Source organism: Bubalus kerabau, chromosome 7, assembly GCF_029407905.1.
Source record: "Bubalus kerabau isolate K-KA32 ecotype Philippines breed swamp buffalo chromosome 7, PCC_UOA_SB_1v2, whole genome shotgun sequence".
NCBI classification, from domain to species: domain Eukaryota; kingdom Metazoa; phylum Chordata; class Mammalia; order Artiodactyla; family Bovidae; genus Bubalus; species Bubalus kerabau.
The window spans coordinates 121187842-121203188 of NC_073630.1; positions in this window are offsets into that span (position 1 = coordinate 121187842).

A 15347-nucleotide genomic window follows, 5' to 3' on the forward strand; every position below is an offset into this window, starting at 1 on the left:
GAAGGCGCGGCCACCGGGCGCGCGGCGAGAGGCGTCCGGCCCACCCAATCAGCGCCCGCCTTTCTCCCGCTCAGCCAATCAACGGGAAGCCCGGCTGGGCGGGGTCCCTCCTTGAACCCGAGGCCGGGTGGGACGGCTGATCAGTGCGGGAAGCTCCCGGTTCCCTGCGGCTCCGGCCCCGGCGCTGGCGCTCTGGGGCTCCCGCGGGGTGCGGAGCGGGCCCCCGCCGTGGCGGTCACTGGGCTCTCGCGGGCCGGCCTCCAGCTAGTGAGCCCGCTGTGCCAGGACGTCTGCAGGCCGCCATCGCCTGTCCGTGGGCTGCTCTCCGCAGAGGGGTGCGGCTGCAGCCCGAAGCGGGGCCCAGGCACCGCCGTTGGGCAGGGGAGGTGGCGGTTCTGAGCTCGGTAAGGAAAGAGGCCGCCACAGTGTACAAAGGCCCGGTGCGGGCAGAGTCTCCGGCGTCCCTGGCTTCCACCCCGACTCAAGTTGCCTTTCAAACCACTCCATATACTTATCCCCTTTTAGTCCTTTCAAAAATAGAAATTAAATTCGGTTTCACTAGTTAGAAGACTTTCAAATTAAGCCAAATTTCACACTCTTTTTTGAAATGATTTTTTAAAAGAAACATTAGCGTTAAAACCCATACACCTGAGGCGACACAAGAAATCCACTGTTGCAGGGGGAGCCGCCTGGACCTCTACACCCATCTTCTCCAGCCTCACCACCGCCCCACCCCGCCCCGACCATGCCCTGCAGCATTCTAGCAAAATCCTGGAGATAACAACCCCACGAGGATGAGAAGCCTCCTGTCCTGGATAAACCGAGTTCCTGGAACCTGACCATGTCAACCTGAGTAAATGCATCAGGGCAATCCAAGTCTGCGCAGCTCAAGCCTAACGAAGCCTCTGTCAGCTGTATAGTATGACAGCCTGTTGTTTTCACCAGAAAACGAGGAATAAGTGAGTAAATGAAAGTCGCTCAGTCGTGTCCGACGCTTTGCGACCCCATGGACTACACAGTCCATGGAATTCTCTAGGCCAGAATACTGGAGTGGGCAGCCTTTCCCTTCTCCAGGGGATCTTCCCAACCCAGGGATTGAAGCCAGGTCTCCCGCATTGCAGGCAGATGCTTTACCAACTGAGCCACCAGGCAAGTGCAGAATAACAAGATCTGTAATTTAATAATAACGTAATTTTTTACGTGGGCAACACATTTCACCAAAGAAGGTACACGAATAGCTAAAGAACAAATGAAAAGATCCTCAATACCATTAGCCACAAACACATACCACTTCAAGCACCAGATTAGCTATAATAAAAATAGTGGAGGGACTATAACTCGGAACGCACAGAGAGTGGCCGACCACAGGCAAATCCAGAGACCAAGCGCTGGGAACTCGCTTTTATAGGGAAAAAATCTGGGCGGGGCTCTGATAGCCAGAGTCCACTGGAGGAGCAAAGCATGGACTCTTCGATTAGCTGAGCTGCTTCCGTCTCTGATTGGCTGGGCTGCTGGGGGCGGCCGAGGAAAGTTCTCTTCTTCCGGTAGGTGGAAGCCTCTTCCGGTTAGGGAAATCGACCTGCGAGGAGGGTGTGAGAGCGCCTCCTACGGGCCTGCCTTAACGCAAAGGTTAGCTGACTCTTCCTTAACGAATTCCACATTTTCCCCTTTTGATCAAGATCTTTCCTTGAAAGCATCACTGATCAAGAGTCAGAGTCTTCCCACCTAGCGGTTTGCCAGTGGCTCGTGGGAAAGGCTGCCCACTCCAGTATTCTGGCCTGGAGAACTCCATGGACTGTATAGTCCATGGGGTCGCAAAGAGTCGGGCACGACTGAGCGAATTTCACTCACTTCACTTTGTAGGATCTTAGCTCCCCCACCAGGGATGAAACCCAGGCCTCCTTTGGAGTCTTAACCACTAGACCATCGGGGAAGTGCCAGCTCACCCCCGCTTCTTATGACGTCCCATCTCTGGGGGCTCCGCCTCCAAATACAGCAGGTGGGATATCAGTATAAGACTCCAGGAACATGAAAGCCCAGAGATTTGCATGTCATAGACGTTGTGTAAATCCCCCCACAATCTGTCTGGGGGAATTCATTCTCAGAATTCTTGTATTTGAAGACAAAACTGCATTTTAATTACTTGGCCCTTTTTGAATAACCTTTATTAGTATATAAAAAAAAGTTACTTACTTTGTGTCCCTTGCATAAAGATGAATCATGCCCCAACCCAAGCTTCTTGAACCATGTTGGATGATGGGCCAGGCTTTGTGGCTGGTGCTCTGGCCCGTCAGCCCCATGGAAATGGTCACCCCTTCAATTCTGAGGGCCCGGGGACTGCACGACCCCATTCTCTGAAGGAAACAAGTTGCCACCTCATTTAAACACCTTTCAGTTACCCTCTGTTCTGTGACCTGCAGGGTACGAGGGATGCTCTTACCCCTTTTGCTTTAGTGGACTGTGAGGTGCCCATGTAACAGAGACGCTGATGCCAGCGGGGGTGCGGGTGGGGTTGAGGTGGGCCGTGAGCCTCCCAGCCTCACCTCCTACCACCACCCCACCATGTGAGAGCTCTGACCCTGTCTCCAGTCCTGCCCTCCTCCCCCAGGTCTGAGGATGGGGGCTGGGGGTTCTCACCCCTGGTCACTTTGCCCTTCTGGTGACTGTCCTGATGCTATTCGGGGCCCCAGCAGAGTCACCTCACTGGCACAGACTCAGTTGTGAGTAACAAAACTCTCTTGTCACCCAGGAACAATCAGGGATTCAAGGAGCAAAGGCCAAAGCTGATTTTGTTATTCCTCAGTGCCCACCAGCTGCTGGGTCCTCTCCAGCAAACCCAGAATCTTAGTAGCCAAAGTCCACACTCATGAGCTGTGTCGGAGCAGGGGTGGGTCATGTGAGGGTTCTGAGACCCCCTTCTTGGCAGGTCAGGGGACCTAGAGAAGAAAAGCTGGTGGCCCAGGGTCACTGGGAACTTGACCCCAGGCCACGGGCTTTGGAGATGAGGGTGCGGACTGTCTGTCACAGGGCGGGGGCCAGCCACCCTGTCTGGACCCAAGGGCCTTCTTTCATCTCAGCAGCCCAGAGAACAGTGGAGTATCAACCACCCACAGGGCTCAGGAACACTGCCCAGTCCAACTGGAACTGACCTCTGATGATTTTGAGCTGCATTTTGACCTCATCGGGGGCAGTCAACACCTGTTAATTCTGTTTCAAAAACTGACTCTTCAATTAAACATGTGCCCCACCCAGAATGATGGACTTTACACATAGTTGGCTGCTTACTGGTAAGAAAATAACATCACTCGGTTTTCCCCTGAAATTGTTTAGTAATACAACCTATAGTTAGTTTCTTTGACAACTGTAGAGGCTGAATCCACCCAAACCACGTAATCGTTATTTTGATAAACTCTCCAGGGGAGCAGCTTCCAGAGTCGTGAGGCTGGAGGCCAGGGCACTGCCGGGCAGAGGGGGCCCCCGGGTCCTGAGGTGGGTGCTCGAGAGCCCTCCCTCTGAAAGATGCTATGAGCCTGAAAGTAAGAAGCCTGGGACTCAGAGCAGAGTTGAGACCTCGCTAGTGTGGCCGACGCTGCTCGCAACTGCGAGCAGATGGGCACTGCTGTCCAGGTGTCCGAGCAGCTCCAGCTAAAGAAATCAGGCAGCTGTGTGCATGCGTGTGTGCGTGCGTGTGTGTGTGTGTGTTGTGTGCGCGGCCCCTGCTCCCCAGTGTGAAGCCTCCCTGAAAGGATGCAAGCGGTGTCTCGGGAGGTCTGCCTGGAAACACCCCCCGGGTTTAATTTGGGAAGTGGGTGTTGGGAGGGAGGAACCGGCGCCCAGGGTGGAGAGCAGGTGCTCTGGGTGTGACGTCACCGTGGGCAGAGTTTTCTTCTTCCTGGGGTCACAGTAGTGGAACAGCGGCACCCTGCCCCTAACTCTCACCAGCTAAGCCCGCAGATAATCCCTGCGCTCACAGCAGAGGCCAGACGACTGCTGCCCACTCCAGCAGGTTGCTAAGGAGACCAGGACCCTCAGCTTTCTTGATCATGTTGCACCCAAACTAGGAGAAAAAAAGTGTGTTTACCCCCAAAACAGCAAAGCCTGTCTCTGGAGCCAAGGAGGAGCTAGGAGAAGAGCACAGAATTTCTAGAGAACAGTTAAAAAAAAAAAAAAAAGAGCACAGTGAATTCACAGCTTCAAAGAGTCTCATTAAAATTAAAAGCCACAGTGAGATATCAGCTCACACCTGTCAGAACGGCTGTTAGAAAAACAGCGCAGGTAACGGACACTTAGGAGGACGTGCAGAAAAGGGGATCTCGGTGGGCTCTTGCTGGGAGTGTAAACTGCTCCAGTCGCTGTGCGCAAGAGTTTGGCCTTAAAAACTAGAAGTAGAATGACATATGATCCGGTAATTCCACTCCTGGGTATCTATCTGAGAAAAACAAAAACCCTAATTCAAAAACATACATGTAGCCCAGGACTTCCCTGGTGGTCTAGCGGCTAAGACTCCGCGCTCCAGATGCAGGGGGCCGCTGTTTGATCCTTGGTTGGGGAGCAAGATCCCAAATGCCGCAACTAAAGGTCCTGAATAACGCAACTGAGGCCTGGCACAGCCAAACAAATAAATATTTTTAAAGTAAAATAAAAATTGAAGTTCTCTGCATTTACATGAAGCATGATAGGTTCAGGAAGAAGCAAGTGTGAGATGCATTTTAAAAAAAGATACATGCGCCCCAATGTTCAAAGCAGCTCTGTTGACAACAGCCAACGCATGGGAGCAACGCAAGTGTCCATCGACAGGTGAACGGATAAAAAAGATCCGGTTTATATACACAGCGGGACATTGCACCTGTGATGTGCATGCTCACTCGCTCAGTCGTGTCCGACTCTTTGCGGACTCTCTGGACTGTACGCCACCAGGCTCCCCGTCCATGGGATTCTCCAGGCAAGAATACCAGAGTGGGTTGCGATGCCCTCCTCCAGGGGATCTTCGCGATCCAAGGATCGAGCCCATGTCGCACACATCTCCTGCGTTTGGCAGGCGGGGCCTTCACCACTAGCACCGCCTGGGAAGCCCACAATGGAATATTGGCCATAAGAAAGAAGGACAGTTTTGCCATTGGCAACAATATGCTAAGTGAAATATCAGAGAAAGACAAACACTGTATGCTATCACGTATGTGTGGCGTCTAAAGAAGAAAACAAGCAAATGTACATGAGAGACAGACTCACAGATAAAGAGAACCAGTCAGTGGTTACCAGTGGGGAGAGGGAAGTGGGGAAGAGAAAGAGTGAAGCATCAAAGACTCTTTCATTCAATGAAAAAGTTGTATTAATTACAAAAGAAAGAAAGAATAATCTACAAGCTGTATTTTTTAGACAAGATAACAGTAAAAAGAAAGCAGAAAGAACAAATAATAAAGGAAGAATTAAAAAGTTAGAAATCTTTACAACAGTAGAACCAATATATAAATGCAGAATATGGTTGTTCACAAAATAAAATAGATAATTCTACTAGCTGACTACTTTCTTTTTAAAGAAAAAAGCAAAATGACAGAAATATGGAAAGTAAGAAATTACAACAGGGAAACGGCTAAGAAATAAAAGTACAGGAACCATAGAAGAGCAGACGCTTCTGGAAATGAGGGAGCCCTGCCTTCCACCCGCTCTGTCCATCAGGTGGACCCACACGACACGTGGACGTTCTCACCTGGCTTCTACCGTCAGACAAGCAGGTGAGGTCCACACAGCCCGTCAGTCAGCACGCCTTCCCTCGTGTTGCCAGCGCATGGCTTGTCCGTCCGTCCTGCTGAGGCGGGTGTTGGGGCTCTTTCCAGTTGGACGTCCCCGCCGAGCACTGCTGTGCCCCAGCGCTCAGTCCTCTGGGAGTGTGTCTGGGACAGAGGTGCTGGGTCAAGGCTGGGACGTTGGGTTGTTCAGTCGCTCGGTCATGCCTGACTCTTTGCGACCCCATGAACTATAGCACACCTGGCCTCCCGGTCCCTCACCATCTCCCAGAGTTTGTTCAAACTCACTTCCACTGAGTCGGTGACGCCGTCCAGCCATCTCATCCTCTGTCGTCCCCTTCTCCTCCTGCCCCCAATCCCTCCCAGCATCAGGGCCTTTTCCAATGAGTCGGCTCTTCTCATCAAGTGGCCAAAGTATTGGAGTTTCAGCTTCAGCATCAGCCCTTCCAGTGAACACCCAGGACTGATCTCCTTTAGGATGGACTGGTTGGATCTCCTTGCAGTCCAGGGGACTCTCAAGAGGCTTCTCCAGCACCACAGCTCAGAAGCATCCATTCTTCAGCGCTCAGCTTTCTTTATTGTCCGGTTCTCACATCCGTACATGTGAGATGTTGGGAGAGGAGGGGTAACTTTATCAGATACTGCTCAACTGCTCTTCAAAGTGACTGTCCCAACACCTAAGCCCAGCAGCAGGAGAGAGCTCCAGCCCCAGCATCGCACCTTCCAGTCTTAGCCGTTGTCACGTATGTGCTTTAAGTGTGCTCTTCACCTGACTCGTGACACTGAGCGTCTCTGCATGTGACGACTGGCTACCCATAGGCAAACACGCTGTGCGAGCTCGCTAGGCCACTTCCCTCATGTCTGACTCTGTACAACCCTATGGACTGTGGCCCTCCAGGCTCCTCTGTCCGTGAGATTCTCCAGGCAAGACTACTGGAGTGGGTTGCCATGCCCTCCTTCAGGACTCATGCACAACGTAAATTGGCTGTTTAAATGGCTTGCTTCTGTTTAAATTGCCGTTCATCTTTTCATCGTTGACTTGCCCAAGTTCTTTTAAGTTCTTCGTATACTCTGGACACAAACCTTTTCCCAGAAACATGTTTTGTGATATTTTCCTCCCAATCTGCTTGGCTTTACTATTTACTGAAATTGCCTTTCAGCCAGCAGATAATGTTAATTTTAATGAAGTTTAATGTAATCTATTTTTTTTTATGGAGCATGGTTTTTGTTTCTTATCTAGAAACATTTGACTATCTGAGAGATGAAATATCCTAACTCTGGAAGCTGGATAACTTTAGTTTTCACATCGAGGCTTATGTTCCACCTTGAATTAATTTGCAATCTGTGAGGCAGCAGCCAGGGCTCATTCCGTACAGACACAGGGCCGAGGAAGAGATGTTCCGCCCTGTGCATTTAAAGTGTTTCCCTTTCCCCATGGAATTGCATTGGCAGCTTCATGTAAAGTCAATTGATTGCTTTTGTGCTGGCCTATTCCTGGACTCTTTATTGAGTTCCACTGGCTGCTTGGTCTATCCCTACAGCAAACCACGCTGTCCAGATTTCTGCAGCTTTGTAATAAATAAGTCCTGAAACCACAGAGTGCAGGCCCTCCAACTTTCCTTTTTTCATCAAGATGCTCTTGGCTACTTTAGGGTTTTCCTGGTGGCTCAGAGGTAAAGAATTCACCTACCAAAGCAGGAGACCTGGTTGATCCCTGATCAGGGAAGATTACACGTGCCGTGGAGCAACTAAGTCTCTGCACTGCAACTACTGAGCCTGTGCTCTAGAGCTTGGAAGTCACGACTCCTGAAGCCCGAGTGCCCTAGAGCCCGAGCTGCTCAACAAGAGAAGCGATGAGAAGCCGGTGCACCGAACCAGAACGTAGCCCCCGCTCAGCACAACTGGAGACAAGCCCGAGCAGCAGCAAAGACCCGCGCGGCAGATGCATAAATGAATCAAGGCAATTATTTTTTGAAGAGATTGTCTTGGCTATTTTAGACCCTTTCTGGTTCCATTTAAATTTTAGAATAAGTTTGTCAATTTCTAAAAAAAAATAGTCTCGTTGGGGCTTTGATTAACAGTGCGTTGAATTTATACATGAGTTTGGGGGACAACTGACATCTTATACAAAAAAAGATCTTCATGGCCCAGATAACCACGATAATGTGATCACTCACCTACAGCCAGTCATCCTGGAATGCAAAGTCAAGCGGGCCTTAGGAATCATCACTATGAACAAAGCTAGTGGAGGTGATAGAATTCCAGTTGAGCTACTTCAAATCCTAAAACATAATACTGTGAAAGTGCTGCACTCAATATGCCAGCAAATTTGGACCACTCAGCAGTGGCCACAGGACTAGAAAAGGTCAGTTTTCATTCTAATCCCAAAGAAAGGCAATGACAAAGAATGTTCAAACTACCGCACAATTGTACTCATCTACACACTGGCAAAGGCAATGGCAACCCACTCCAGTACTCTTGCCTGGAAAATCCCAGGGACAGAGGAGCCTGGTAGGCTGCAGTCCATGGGGTCACTAAGTCAGACATGACTAAGCGACTTCACTTTCACTTTTTGCTTTCTTGCATTGGAGAAGGAAATGGCAACCCACTCCAGTGTTCTTGCCTGGAGAATCCCAGGGACAGGGGAGCCTGGTGGCTGCTGTCTATGGGGTCACACAGAGTTGGACACGACTGAAGTGACTTAGCAGCAGCAGCACACACTGGCAAAGTAATACTCAAAATTCTCCAAGCCAGGCTTCAACAGTACACGAACCGAGAACTTTCAGGTGTTCAAGTTGGATTTACAAATGGCAGAGGAACCAGAGATCAAATTGCTAATATCAGTTGGGTCATAGAAAAAGCAGGAGAGTTCCAGAAAAACATCTACTTCTGCTTTATAGACTACGCCAAAGCCTTTGTGTGAATCACTACAAACTGTGGAAAATTCTTAAAGATACAGGAATACCAGATCACCTTTCCTGCCTCCTAAGAAATCTGTATGCAGGTCAAGAAGCAACAGTTAGAACTGGACATGGAACAATGGATTGGTTCCAAATTGGAAAGGAGTACGTCAAGGCTGTGTATTGTCACCCTGCTTATTTACCTTCTATGCAGAGTACATCATGTGAAATGCCAGGCTGGATGAAGCACAAGCTGGAATCAAGATTTCTGGGAGAAACATCAATAACCTCAGATATGGAGATGACACCACCCTTATGGCAGAAAGTGAAGAGGAACTAAAGAGCCTGTTGATGAAAGAGGAGAGTGAAAAAGCTGGCTTAAAACTCAATATTCAAAAAACTAAGATCATGGCATCCAGTCCCATCACATCCTGGCAAATAGATGGGGAAACAATGGAAAGAGTGACAGACTTTCTTTCCTTGGGCTCCAAAATCACTGCAGATGGTGACTGCAGCCATGAAATTAAAATATGCTTGCTCCTTGGAAGAAAAGCTATGACCAATCTAGACAGCATATTAAAAAGCAGAGAGAGTACTTTGCTGACACAGGTCCATCTAGTCAAAGCTGTGGTTTTCCCAATAGTCATGTATGAATGTGAGAGTTGGACTATAAAGAAAGCTGAGCACCAAAGAATTGATGCTTTTGAACTGTGGTGCTGGAGAAGACTCTTGAGAGTCCCTTGGACTGCAAGAAGATCAAACCAGTTAATCCTAAAGGAAATCAGTCCTGAATGTTCATCGGAAGGACTGATGCTGAAACTCCAATAATCTGGCCACATGAAGTGAAGAACTGAGTCACTGGAAAACGTCCTGATGCTGGGAAAAGTTGAAGGCAGGAGGAGAAGGAGCCGACAGAGGATGAGATGGTTGGATGGCATCACCGAGTCAATGGACAGGAGTTTGAGCAAGCTCCGGGAGTTGGTGATGGACAGGGAGGCCACGTCAAGTGCTGCAGTCCATGGGGTCGCAGAGAGTCGGAGATGACTGAGCGACTGAACTGAACTGAACTAACATCTTAAAGATACTGAGTCCTCTAAACCATGACCATGGCCTCCGTGGGTGCTGCAGTCTGAACGTGTGTGTCCTGGGCTGGCAGTGGGGGCGGGGATGAGGAGGGGGCTGAGTTCGGTGGTCTGCAGAAATCTCCTGGGTTCCTGCTCCTGCCTCAGGCCAGTCTGTCTTTGGGCCACAGCATGTTGTCCTTGCCCTTTGGGTGATCTGCCAGTGTCTCACTGCGCCCGGGGAGGAGGGCCTTACTGCCTCCAGCACAGGTGCGCACTCAGAGCCCCTTGTAAACATTCCGCCCAGAGGCTCGCTTTCCTGGACGGTCACTCACTCCATCTGCTGCTAGAACACAAGTGCCCACAATCCCCACGGATGGAGGAGCCCGGCGGGCTACAGTCCACAGGGTGGCAAAGAGTCAGACACGCCTGCAGTGGCCGAGCACGCACGCGGAACGCCGATGGACACGAGTGCTCATAGAGCCCGTGATCCATAGCTGCTGTTAACTCGCTTCTCATTCCAAAGAGTTCTTGTTCTCTTGTTTTCCATTTGAACAGAAGGACATGCCTTCCAGATGCTCGTGTATTTTTTAAAGACCAAACTCTATTTTAATTGGCAAACATGGATCTACTGCTTTTATAGATCAGAAATTGCAAAATATCAACAATTTCTTTGGGAGTTCAACCTAAAATCACTTTTACTTTTAAAAAAATATTTAAGAGCAGCGTTAGGTTCAAAGCAAAATTGAGAGGAAGATATAGATTCCCATGCACCCCGTCGCCCCCCAACCCCCACCATGAATATCCCCCACATACTGTCATCAACATGCCCCGCCCCCGCGGCCACATCAGCATTGCCCTCCCCCTACCCCCTGGGATCCCTCCACTGGGAGCTGTGATGTGGGAGCCCTGCCTCGTCCAGCACATTTAGGAAGGATTTGGCTTGAACAATTTTTTCGTTTTCATTTAATATTTATTTGGCTGCATCAGTTCTTGGTTGCAGCGTGTGAGCTCAGGGATCAAACCCAGGTTCCCTCTATTGGGAGCCTGAAGTCTTAGCCATAGAACCACCTGGAAAAGTCCTTTAAAAAATGGTTTTCTAAAGTACAATAAAACTAAATTTATTATCATCTGCAGTTGGATGCTCCTTTTGCTTCCTAGGGGTAATTATTCATTCTAGGTTTTCCACATTTCACACTGTAACTCCTTGTTTTTGTTTTTTTTTTTTAGGCTGTGCTGGGTCTTCATTAGTGTTTAAGGGCAATTGCCAGCTACTCGTCACCGAGGTGCTCAGCCTTCTCATGGTAGTGGATTCTCTTGTTGCAGAGCACAGGCTCCGGGCGTGTGGGCTCAGAACTTGCGGCCTGAAGGCCCTAGAGCGTGCAGGCTCGGAAGTTGTAACACACGGGCTTAGCTGCTCTGCAGCATGTAGGATCCTGAGGGACGCGGGATCCAACTCGTGTCTCCTGCATCGACAGGCAGATTGTTAACCAGTGAGCCGCCAGGGAGGCCCAGTAACTCCTTGCTTTCTGGTATTTTCATGCTAAATCACCACTGCACGCTGACAGGTCTGTTTATTTTACTCACTTAAGCTCACAGGCAGGATTTTACTGAGAAAATCTCTTTAAAGCACTAATAGTAATTTTAAATTCCTTTATAGAAAATATAATGAGACAAAGAAGGAAAGAGTTGAGCTGACAAAGTCAGTCTCCCAGGTCCCCTTTCCCGTCTACGTGTAAGCCCCCCTATGTGTGCACAGATGCTCAGTATCTTTAAGATGTTAGTACAGTTGAGTCCAGTCGCTCAGTCATCGACTCTCTGCGACCCATGGACTGCAGCCCACCAGGCTCCTCTGCCCATGGGATTCTCCAGGCAAGAACTCTGGAGTGGGTTGCCATGCCTTCCCCCGGGGGATCTTCTCAAGCCAGGGATCAAACCCAAGTCTCCCGCATTGCAGGTATATTCTTTACCATCTGAGCCACCAGAGAAGCCCAGGAGTACTGGAGTGGGTAGGCTATCCCTTCTCCAGGGGATTTCCCTGACCAAGGAAACAAACCAGGATCTCCTGCATTTCAGTCAGATTCTTTACCAGCTGAGCTACCTGGGAATCCCAAGCCCTGCCGTACTGATGGTTAATTCAGTTTATACAGCCCTTTCCTACTGGGAAAGTGACCCTGCGCCCAGCGTGGTTTGCACTCTCGCTGCCGAATGGAGGCACACCAGACACCATGGTCCTTGGTGTCCATCTCAAGCCATGCCTGCCCTGCCCCCCAGACCCCACTGCAGATGCTCACAGCCTCGGAGCCCCATCACCCACCCTGGAGCTGTCCCGGCACCTGTTCCCCACAAGCCGGGGGTTGGCTGGGGGCTGCTGAAAGAGGAGGAGGGCAGGGTGGCCATAGAAGTGTGCCTGCTGCCCTGTGGCAGGATGCATGGAAACCAGGGTACAGCCCTGGAGCAGGGAGCATGGGACAGAGGCCGGGGCAAAGCCTCCCTCAAGAGGCCTAGGACTCAGCTCGGTCATGATGCCTAGACATGATGCCAAGCGGCAAAGTTTGAAAATACAAAGATTACACTTCATCAGAATTTAAAACTTGTGCATCAAAGGACACCATCAAGAAAGGGAGAAGGCAACCTTCAGAATGGGGGCTGCTGCTGCTGCTAAGTCGCTTCAGTCCTGTCCGACTCTGTGCGACCCCACAGACGGCAGCCCACCAGGCTCTCCCGTCCCTGGGATTCTCCAGGCAAGAACACTGGAGTGGGCTGCCATTTCATTCTCCAATGCAGGAAAGTGAAAAGTGAAAGTGAAGTCGCTCAGTCGTGTCCGACCCTCAGCGACCCCATGCACTGCACCCTACCAGGCTCCTCCATCCATGGGATTTTCAGAATGGGGGAAATACCTGCAAATCGTGGACTTAGTGTCTAGAATACAAAAGAGCTCAACTCGGTGACAAAGACAGACCAAAAAAAGACATAGGAACAGCAAAAAGCACAGCGAAGAATACTCAGCATCCCCGGGGCAGGGGCTCAGACGTACGCTGCATGCAGCGCTGGCGACACCCGGCTCTTCGGTGTTAAAGGCACTCGAGACACAGCGGGCACAGGAAGGGCGGTCTCACAGCCCTTGTCTTTCTGAAAGCAGAGGTGAGGGCCCATGTGGAGGACACCCTCCTGCAGCTAGAGGACACCAGAGAGGGGTGACTGGGCAAGGGCTCAGCAAGCAGACCCGCGCGGACACGTGGAATCCCCCCTCCACGGATCTTTCGGCTTCTTTCCCCAGAGTGCCACTCTTCTGTTCAATCTTCTTAGTAACACCTCGTCACCTTTCAGGGCGTGGTTCTGTGAGGACCCCCACGCCCATGTAGAATTTTGTTATTAATAAATAAAACGTGCCTGTTTTTCTCCTGCGGACACGTCCTACATCCATGTAGCTGACGGATGAGGAGATAGAGGAGAAGCCTGACCTCCAGTTGCCAAACAAAAATCCAAAGCCAGAAGAAACAAAATCATCCAAAAAGAAAGTAACACGTGTCAGCGTCAGTGAAGGCGTGGACAAGATGGAGCCCTCCCACTTGCAAGCGGGACGGGCCGCTGCTATGGAAGCCAGACTGGCGGCCGCTCAGCAAGTTACGCCAGACCCAGCAATCGCTCCCGGGGGAAACCCCAAAGAGCCTCCCAGAGAATCTGACTCAGTGCGGTCCCTTCTGCTCTGCCGTGGGAGGGGAGTCCTGGAGGGTGGCCGGGAGCTGGGCCTGGGGGCTACCCGACCGCCCAGTCCCTCTCGGAGATGGGTCCTGGTGCACAGCTGGCGGACCACAGTCAGCGTGTCAGGACGTCGGGCTGTTGCTGCTGGGATCGTCCACAGCCATACCTTATCAGTTCTGGAGAATGAATGGAAGCCACGTGCCCACAGGCTCTGTGCCCGTGACAGAGAACCCTGGTCGGGGGAGAGGCCTCAAGCCGCGGGCCCACCACGCTCAGTCCCCACGCAGACGCCTGGCCAGACTGCGGCTCCCCTGGGCTCCAAGCACCTTCCATCCCAGGCCTGGAGGCTGGGCTGAGTGGACAGCCCAGTGGCGGCCCCCACTGTGCATCTCCACATCCTTTGTCCTGGGACAGCCTTGGGCCCCGCCCCCGGGTGCGCTGAGCACGGGCCATCTGAGCCGCGGCGCCCCCGTGTTCTGTCCCCACGAACCCAGGGCAGCCGGCGCCCCAACCTGTCTCCAGCCTGGCCTCGCCCACCCCCCCACCACATTTGCTCCCTGGAGGTCTGCGTTAGCCTGGCACCTGCTGCCACAGCGTTGAGGTCCAAACCCAAGTTCTGCCACCAACTGGCTGGGATGCCTCCACCAGAAAGGGTCTCTGTTGGAATCCCTGGGTGCGGCTCCCCTCTGCTGGTTTCTCTTCCATCAGGGTGGCACCCGGCGCTGGCCGTGAGCCTGGGGGATCTGCAGTTCAGGCCCGGCTGGCTCGAGGGTGAGGACACATGTGGGCTGGAGCAGCCCTCGATCCCAGCACAACCATCATGGGACACTGTCTTCCAACACAGCTGTTTATTCACAACTCATACACATGCTGGTCAGGCCAGCTCCTTCCCAGGGTTGGGGGCTGCACAGATGACCGGTCTTTGTGCTGTGAACCTGTCCTGGGGCACAGGCTTCCAGGAAGCCCCTGAAGTTGAGGAAGAAGCCCTCCAGTTCTCGAACCCGCGCCTCCTGCCGCCCCAGGTGCTCGGCGTTTTCTTGTGGTGCCTCCGCCTCCCCCTCCAGGTGGGACAACCTGTCCCCGAGCAGCCCCAGCTCAGCCAACAAGTCCTCTGTGCGTGGGGCCTGGGGCTCTCCTGGGACATGGCCACGGGGGCCCTGCTCAGCGTCAGCCATTCCATTCAGCAGCTCTTTCAGCCTCACCTGTCCGAAGGCAGGGCATCCCTCTCGCCCTCTGGAGAGAACTCTCCAGAAGACCAAGACACCCCAGCACTGGAAGAGCCAGCTGAACCTGGTCCCAGGCCAGCGGTCTCCAGGCCCACGGCCCATCAGTACCTCAGCACTGAGACCCACCAGGGGGACCACACCCTGCACGGCTCCATGCACCAGCCACGAGACGCTGGCGTTTCCGAGCCTGTCTCCCAGGAACACAGCCACCACCAAAGCCTGCAGAGACAGCCGCCTACCCGACCCCAGCGGTGGAAGGCCGAGGCCCGCCGGGGCCAGGGGTCTCGGGTTGGTCCCCACTGGGTGAGGACGCCTTGCTTCTTTGGATGCAGGTGGCTCTCCCGCCCCCATTTCCCGGTCTCCCGCCAGCCTCACCGAGTGATTGAACTGCTGCTGGGGGTGAGGGGCTGCTGGAGCCGGCCCTTCCCTTTCTGGGGGTCGGGGAGCCACCGGGGCGTCAGGGAGCCAGTTGGGGCCAAGGTTGCCTGGCGGCTTTGGGAGGGTTCCGAGGCCGGCCTCCTTACCCTCTGCAGGCTCTGGGTGCTGCTTCTGGGAGGAGTGTGCAGAGGTGGGGCACACACTGAAAGGCATGAAGGATTTCTCTTCCACCAGGTAGCAGCCCCTTCCAGCCAGCTCCCCTGGGCTGAACAAAGGCATCGAGGCCACAGGCAGACAAGGACTCAGGTGTCATCATGGGAAAGCTCCAGGCTG